The sequence below is a fragment of the Egretta garzetta genome, unplaced genomic scaffold (genome assembly GCF_000687185.1).
Source record: "Egretta garzetta isolate BGI_Z169 unplaced genomic scaffold, ASM68718v1 scaffold78, whole genome shotgun sequence".
Taxonomy (NCBI): Eukaryota; Metazoa; Chordata; class Aves; order Pelecaniformes; family Ardeidae; genus Egretta; species Egretta garzetta.
Genome location: NW_009260593.1, coordinates 585,080 through 593,649, shown reverse-complemented (window position 1 = coordinate 593,649; position 8,570 = coordinate 585,080).

The following is an 8,570-nucleotide window of genomic DNA, read 5'->3' as shown; positions in this document are numbered from 1 at the left end:
TTTTCACTATTAAGTTTTTAGGAACCTCAAGGGAACCCAGCTCTTCAAAAGTCTGGCATGCCTGCGCCTGCTCACGCACACAGGAAAAGGGCCGCCTTGATTTTTTGGCTCCTGATTTTTGTTTTCTGGGAGCAAAAATACATGTATTTACCCCAGTTTCTGTTCTTCCCCTGTATAGAGAAATACTCATCACAAGTCTAAAAAAGTGAAAGGTTATTCTGGAAATCTGCTGTTAAACATTTGCGAGATATTTAGAGGTGCAAAGAAAGACAAAGTTGAGTATCGTGCTAATTTCTAGCTAAATTTGGCTAAATTCTAGCTAATGTCTTGGCGAAGCTTTCCCCACCTCCCCTTTTTCTTTTAATAGTAGCATTTCACGATGAGTGATGAGTTTGGTTCTGACCTTTATTTTTTTTTTTCTTCCACTGTGAAAGCAGCTTTGTTAGTAGAGATGGAAGAAGCAGCAGCACTTGACACTTCTCTGAGAGCCGGGTGCCCGGGAGAGGAGGGTGGATCTGCTGGACTTGGTGTAAAGCATAAAAACCGGTGTGGGGATAAGAAAAAAAAATAGTCTTTGGATAAGTGAAAGAACCGCTGTGTCCAAACCAGTGTTGTATTATGGAGAGGTCTCTGGGCTGGGCAGAAACAGAAAATATTTGGTATTTCGGCTGGATGCGAGATGGCTCAGTGGACAGGAAAAATCAGTTTCAGAAACACTGGGCCAAATTCATGTGTTGTGCAGCTCCGCAAACAGAGTTACAGCAAGGAAAAAACTTGCCTGGTGCCTAAGTTCAGTGCTTTATGGAAAAATATCGATGCTGACCCATGCTACGTAATGCCTGCGCGATGCTGCGAAATCCATGGATTAAAATGGTGTTAAATGCAGGTGAGGTGGCAAATCCACAGCGTTACATGCAGATGAGGCTGGTGAAGTCATTTGGTTCGTGTGTCTCATAAATGAGCTATTTACAGGGGTTTTGCCCAACCACTACTCAGTGTACGTGAATGCATGGGAAAGAGCCCACGGATTTGAGAGAGAGAGATTTTGCTTCGTTATTTCACAAAACCACGCTAAAATCTTCAGAATGCTGTCTTTGGAAAACTACTAGCTAATGCGCGGCGTAGGATGTGGTTCAGGTCAAGTGCTTTTGAATGCTTCCCGTCAGAGCTATCCGCCAGACGGTGTCCTGGCGCAGTCAGTTAATTCCGTGATGAAAATGGGGTTCTTGCCTTGCCCACCAACGTGAAATGCCGTGAGGAGACAAAGCAACGAGAATGTACTTTGGGCATTATAGGTATCGTTGCATTTTGAGTTGGCAGCTGCTTTGAGGCACCATATCTGGCGTTGGGGGCTGTGTTATGTCTAATTTATCTGGTAACTTTCAGCTGAGGCGGTTGAGAAAACTCTTTTAAAAATTTTCCAAGGACATGGAGTTATTTTCAGTTCTAATCACCTTATTTCAGTTTTATTCCATCCAGCTCTATTCAGCAGAGCGGATTTTCCTACGTGGTCTGTGACTCAAGACCCCTGAGTCCTCCTGGCTTCTTGGGATCGGCCAAAAGATATTAGGGAGTTGCACATCTTACTGCTGGAGCGCTGATTTGGGATTTTTGATCTTAATGCGGCTTTTACCTGGGATCCCTGTTTTCTCCATCCTGTGGTGCTAGCAGTGCAGACCTGGATGTGGTCCTCCCCTGCCCCAGCCGTACCCACAGCCACACGGCTGGGTTTTCGGGAGGCTTCTCCAAGTTTTCAGGAGGTTCCTCCCAAGCATTTCCAGCCCGATCCGGCGGCTGCGCTGCAGGGATCAGGCCGTTGGGCTGGCCATCGTCTGTGCTCCGGCAGCTAAGGGAAAGCGTTTAAACTCTGCCACCGTAATAGGATTATGCTTTTATACCCTGAATGATTCCAGCTTCAGAGAAGCGTTCTTGAGATCAGATCTGGATTCCCACGGGTTTTGATTATTTTGGGAAGCTGGTGAGCGATGGTGCGATTCATCGAGCTAATTACGGCAAGGCATACACAGTGTGGGTTTCACGCTGGAAGGAGTAGAGCTTGCTGGGGAAAACACAGCTTTGGCTTTCCCAGGAAGTCTACAACCAAACCCAAAACCCCTCTGGCGAGCTGTGAGATGGGTCAGGACTGCCTGGGTTGTCCCTTGTCCGTGGCTGACGGGTGGTGGAAACCCGGAGCTGCTGCAGCAATGGAAATTCATGGTCTGAAGTTGCGCCAGGGCAGGTTTAGGTGAGGCATTAGGAAAAATTTTTTCAATGAAAAGGCTGTCAGGCACTGGAAGGGGCTGCCCAGGGAAGGGGTCGAGTCCCCACCCCTGGGGGGATTTAACAGCCGGGCAGACGAGGTGCTTAGGGACAGGGTTTGGGGGGGGGATGGCAGGGGTAGGGGAACGGTTGGGTTTGATGATCTTAGAGGGCTTTTCCAACCTCAACGATTCTGTGATTCTATGAAATCCCAGGTGAACTCTGCCCAGCTGGTTTTGCTTCCAGCAGGCTGGCTTGGGGCTGAAATCAGCTCCTGCTGCCAGTGCTGCTAAGTCATTTAATAATACGGAGTATTTAAACGTGGCAATTGCTCCTCTGATCTAGTCCCCATAAACGTACCTCTTAAGGTTAAGATAACCTAATTTGTCCGCCACTGAATTCCCCTTGTTGAGCGCTCGTACTTCATGCCACTGACAATTTTCTCCTACTCTCCCTTGCTAAAATAAAACGTTGCGTTCGCCTCTTAAATTAGACACAATCTTAACCCCTTAACCAAGTTCACGAAGCCTGTTTGCTGCGAGGATCCATTCAAATATGCTTTTTTTTTTTTTTTTTTAATTTGGGAAATGCCCCGCACATCGGGTCTGCCAGCTGGCTTTCACGTGGCAGCCGTGGGGCTTGGCTTTCCTGGGAGGGTTTGCTAGGGCTCAAGACCTTTTCTTTCCCATGGACAAAGCCCTCTCTCCAAGAAGTGCTTTCTGTTACGGGATGTGTCGGTCATCTACTCGTTAACGGTTTCCAAAAACTCCTTGCTGGCGTGATGGTCTCCTCCTCGTTAACGCATCTCTAATTGTGGTGGTGATGATTAGCAACGCAGCAAAGGAAGCGGCTGGTCCAGACTGGATCCCCTAGCGTTCCTACTCGGGCGTGAGAAGATCTTCTGCGGTGCTCAGCCTCGGCAGGCAGGACAGCGTCGTGGGAAAGGTCTCAGTAACCCAGACGCACCGGGCTGCGGCCTTTTCCTTTGCCCCTCTGTTTCACCGAAGAGGGATGGGTATCTGCCCCAGGATTCAACGCCTCTCCTATTGGAAAAACAGCTCAGCTATCAAGGAATAAATTATTAAGATAATTAATCAACAAATGGAAAAGGCGGCCAAAATGAAATGGGATTATCTGTGGTCAAACGAGTCCTTTTAAATTGTCTCTACGCTTTGTAATCGAAGGTGCAAGAGCGCAAAACTTGGGACTGGAAGAAAACCAGAAAATGGAGGTACTTAAGGTCGGGCGTTTATGGACGTAGTTTTATTGCACGGTACTGAATTTTATAATGTCTTCATTGTGTCACTGTTCAGTGTTCAGAATTCTTCTTGTTTAATGAGTGAAATAAAAACGTGTTTAATGTGCCTGTATTAAACGGGTCCGTGGGAAAGACAAGTCTGCAAAGGACATTTCTGCTTTAGTACTCGGCGTCTTGTCAAGTGAGGTCTTACGGAGGATGGGGAAAGGGAGAGCGAGGAGCGGGCTCCTTGCTAAAGGCTTCGCTTCATTCTCCTCCGAGCTTAATTCTCCGAGGTGGCCTTCCTGAAGGAGGACAGAAATGAATTCCTCGTTTACAAAGGAGCCGCGCGATGCGAGCGGCCGGGCCGGGCCCGCGGGGAGGAGGGTGATAAACTCCCCAGCCCGTCATTCCTGACCATTTCTGATCCCTTTGGCATTCAGACAGGTCGGAGCAGTAAAGCCAGCGAGGGCTTTGCGTACATTTTATAAACACAGCTGAAATTTCCAAGAGGACACACAATTATTTTCTTGAAGGATTTCCCTTTAAAATAAGCATTTTTTTTTTTTTTCCCCCTGATTTACAAAATCGCCTTCAGAGCATTTTTCTGACTTCTGCTCCTGTTCTAAGCTCATTTACTGCCTCAACCTGCAAAAATCCCCGGGGATGCTGGAGCAGGGGACCAGCTACAGCACCTTTGAGCTTGCAGGGGTGGGGTGGGGGGCGTCCCCTGTGCCAGCCCGGGGTGGGAACACGTTCGTTTTGGGGTTCAAAGGGTGCGCGGAGCTTTCTGTCACCGGTTACAGCGGGAGGTGGGTTCAGCCCCCATCCCCTTTTTCCTGTGGGGTGACCGCCTGGCCACCACGCACGCCTCCCTCACGGGGCCGACGTTGGTGTGTGATTAACGTCTGAGTCTGTGGCTTTTTTTTGGACATTTCCTCCCATTGCACGATTCCCCTTCTCGCCTGATTAGCGGTGGGCTCCCTTAGGTGGACGTGCTAAGGCTTAAGTAAAACGTCCTTGGGGTTTAGGAAAATATAGAGCTATCCTGAAAAAAAGAAACATCTGCAGCGCTACAGAAACTGGATTAGGATCCGCATGAAAGCCTTCGGCTGCCGAGCAGGCTCCTGTGGCCATCAAAATTCTCTGTTATACAGATGTTTTCCACGCCAGAGCAAAAACACAGTTGCAAGATGTCATCAATATAAAACCCATGCGTCCAAATTTTGTATCTCAGCCTGTCCCATGGGGGGGGGGGAAGAAAATTTGCTTCTCTTAAAATGGTCTTCAGAAGGACCACGGTGGCATGGTCCGCGTCATGGCACAAGCGCTATAGGTTCCTACAGCGATTGGAGCGAGCCTTGAGATGTTCCTCCTTCGGCCAGCTCTTGGAATGCAGAGGGACAGACAAGGGCTTCCTGGCTGTGCATCCGACCTTCGGAAAAACGAGTTTGCGTCTTGCACCGAGGTGCTCATCCCTTCTGCTTGTGTCCTGGCTGCTTTGGATGGCCGCCCCGCGCCTTCCTCAGCCGGCGGTGGTTTTATCTGGGGGTATGGGATCACAGCTTTTAAGAAGATTGAAGGGAATTAAAAGTCTCTGGGCTCAACTCTCTCCTCTTCCCAGCAGCCGACGAATTTTAAATAGGTTCTGTGTGGCAGTTACTGGAAATAGCTGGAGTCTGCAGAGGGTGAACCGGGAGCCATAAAAATGTTCTTCCTATTTAAGATGACAGCTTGTAATTTACCTGCGGCTCCCAACTTCATGATGGCAGACCTACACGTGGTGCCGTCCAACCCGGTCTTGCTCTAAAACCGAGTAGCTTCCCCGAATTGGTACTGGGCAGCCGAACACCGGAAAAAATGTGGAAATAATGCAGAAAAGCTAGCACCATCAGAGGAAAGCTCAGCACGCGCCTGGTACGTGTTGTCTTAATTAACTAGGATATTTGAAAGTAATCAAAGCGAGTATGATTTAGGGAATGAAAGACGATGCTTACTCGGGAGCTGCGCAGGTTTTTTTCCCCTCTGTGAAAGCTCGGAGGAGAAGAAATTGGTACAGAAAGAATTTTGGTCGGTATTGGAATTTAAAGGTAGAGGAATAGAGCTTCGTGATGAGAAGCAGCCCCCAGGAGGGTGGGTGGGTAGGAAGAAGTGGAAGAGAAGCAGGCTACGGTATAGCAAGGGAGAAGGCCTTTTAGGAGGAGAGAAAACAAATATCTAAGAGAGAAAACTTGAAATAAAAAATTCATGAGCCCTGTATATCTGTATAATAAACAAATGTAGGTGAGGACTATTTCAATACATGTTTTTATTTTTTCCTCTATACAAAGCCCTTGCTTCAGTTCATATTGGTTTTTATTACCAGGTACGGTATAGAAATCCCAGGAAATCTCTCCAACAGCTGTAGATGTGATAACTTGCAGGGGCTTGGTAGGTTTTAATCTCCGTCCCAGCCCCGCGGAGCAGATCAGAAGTCCCCTCGCAGAAGGGGATCCACCTTCCGTCCATGGATGTGGACGTGAGCGTTAACCAACCCCTCCGGTGACTTTTGCACCTGGGGGCTGTATGGGGGGCGATCACTCGGGCACTAACCCGCTGGTTTAGGCTGGGCCTTGGGCTGCTGGAAGGCACGGGTTCCCCGCCTGGCAACGCGCCTGAGCAATAGCGACTTTGGCTTTGGGTCTCGATCCGAACGTCTCTCCAGCTCTGGGGTACAAGGGGAATTTCATATCGGTGAAGTAACCCAGTGCTTTTAGTCCCTGGTTAGGAAGGGTACACGAAAGGTGATTTTTTTGTTTCTTCTTCTTTTATATATATTTTTTTTTAAAAGCAGATTGCTTATGAAATTTTAAATGCTTCACGTCGCAGAACAATTTTGCTTTGCTTACTCGGCGTGATTACACAAAGCTCTGCAGGAAGATGTGCTGTAACTACAATGTCATTAAATAACGTTTTCTGTTGGTGGGTTTGTTCCCTCCTTCGTGAGAGTATTTAATTGTCACGGATGCTAATGGGGATTGTGAGTCTTTGGAGGGCACGCAGATTAATACCGAGATGATTCCCTGGCCAAGGCAAAGACAGTGAAACAAAAACAAATGTTAGGGAAAAATTCTGCAAATAAATATCTGCCTCACAGTAAGTGCTGTAAAAACTCCTCCCCTCGTATATCCAGCTCGTCCTCGGAGTTCAGATCATACGATGAAGGGAACTTCCATGACCCGACAGGGAGTGTGCCTGACAGGTAAGTTCTTCAAGACAGCAGAGCATGCACCGGCGTCAGAGAAGCAGCAAGTTCAAAGTCAATTGAATGGCGCGCAATTATCTCCCAAATTATCTCCCAAATTTTCAACCCCCATAGCATTTTATGGAATTGCAAGTTAGATTAAGGAAGGCCACTCCACCCACTGCTGACCTTCCTCTGGCTGAAAGTAACCTCCGGAAAAAGAAACCCCAGGATGATTCTAACTGCCAGCTGGTTGTGAAGCTGGTTGCCCTTCTGCGATGAAAAGAGATCTGTGTATTAACGTGCCCCGTTCCTGTTCCCAAAGAACTAGGAGTACCATAAGCCGAGCCCATCTTTGCTCAGGTAGCCGTGCCGGGACGAACGGCTTTGTAAACCCCAGCTGGCAGGTGGGGATTTATTCGGATATTTTAAAGGGTTTTTTTCCTCCCCACCCAGCAGCTGCAGCTGCCCGAAATGCAAATATCAATCTTGTTTCCCTAGGAAGTCTTTAATTCTTCATGGATGGAAATAGGAGTATAAATCGCCTGTGGAATTCATTTCTATAAATCAATCTCGAGCTCGAATTTGGATATTTACGTGCAGGGAAAAGCGTAAATATCTTCTTCTCCTCTTGCAAACTGCCGGTAGCAAATGCCCTTTCCACCAACGGAGGAGCTCGGAAGTTGATTGAGTGCTTCCAGGTTTCCAGTCGGCTGGGAAGGAATCGTCTGATTCCAGGAGCTGGAAGGGAAAATGCAAACCTTAATGAATTTAAGAGGAGTGGTAAATTCTTGGAAGAACTCTGCTATCCTCTTACTAAATAAGACTCGGGCATGAAACTCTGCTCAGCCTGGAAAGATTCCTGGTTTAGGCAAAACCAGTTCAGGCTCCTCCGTGGGTTTCAGCTGCGATTTCCACGTGGCTGCCTTTCCCACCCGGGGAACGCGAAGGGAACACAAGAGGTGGCCAAGATAGGACAAGGATCTGTGAGTGACAGGAATATATTTATTCCTCTCTCTCTATTTCTTTTTTTCCCAGCAATCTCTTCATTTAGATGTATAAAGGCATTTGGGATCCGAAGCAGCAGACAGGCCAATGTCTGCGAGGGCTTTTAAAAGTGCCCGACTCGACTGATAACAAACAATTACGATAGAAACCCGATTGCTTTTTAGTTTCTAAGGGCCTACGAGTCTTTCTTTTTTTAAAAAGAAAACAGACTCGAAGTCCTCAAATACTTTGAAAACTTTACCCACCGTGTCTCCCTTGTCTGCAAGCGTCAAGTAGATCCGGAAAGAAGCCAAAAGTGGTATTAAGATGTCTGTAATGTCATTTCTAATTTGGTTAACGATGAAGGCTCTAGGGAGGCTTGTCTGTAAGGTTTGTGCTAAGAGCCCTTGACTCTGATACGATTTAACATCGTTCTGACCTAGATCTGTACAACAAATGAATATTTTAAAATAAAAAGTAGAAACATCATGATATTTCGGGGGGGGGGAAGGGGGACAGAAAAAAATATCAGGCTCTCGTAATTGCGAGTGCAGGGTTTGAGCCATCTTCAAGGCAGTTTGCTTCAGCTGGAATCGGGTCCTTTCGAGGGTTGCTCAGAGAGGGCAGAGGGAAAGCCTGGTGTGGTCATTAGCGCTAACGAGGGCTGTCTGAAGGGCCGCACCTCGCATGGCGGGCGGGCGGGTCGTGTTTTTGAAAGGCAGGCCCATAACCGCACGTTACGCAGCGGAACAGGCCCACAAGTGTCAGGCTTGCCTGAATTGACCTTCCCTGCCCGGGAGGAGGAGGAGGAGGGCGGCAGAGGACGAGGGCGATGGCGCTCCCGGCGCTGGTGCAGCTGTAAAT